This window comes from Mirounga leonina, unplaced genomic scaffold, assembly GCF_011800145.1.
Source record: "Mirounga leonina isolate KUSES-001 unplaced genomic scaffold, KU_Mleo_1.0 Mir_153, whole genome shotgun sequence".
NCBI lineage: Eukaryota > Metazoa > Chordata > Mammalia > Carnivora > Phocidae > Mirounga > Mirounga leonina.
Window position 1 is genome coordinate 675958 of NW_023270387.1, and position 334 is coordinate 676291.

Sequence of the window (334 nt, forward strand, 5' to 3'; positions counted from 1 at the left end):
GACGTCTGCTTTTACCTGACGGTCCTTTTCCACATCCTCCTCCGCCCGTCCTCCCAAATGCTGCGGTTTCCCGTCCTCGGGCGCTTTCTGTCACTTCCCAGAAGTGGGCAGCCTCGGGACCGCTCGGCAGGCAAGGCAAGCGCTGTGAAAGTTGAGCTGTTTCTACCGACCGGCAAACTGGCAGAAATCCCTTCTCAGCAGTGGAAAAGTACAAATGCTCTTTGACGCCGCAAAGCGGCGACTCGTGCAGAGGCGCAGCGCGGCCTGCGGTCCCCCTGCGGAGTTCCCTGCGCCTGCGCAGAGCTGCCTGCCGGGGAGGGAGGGGCGGTTCTCC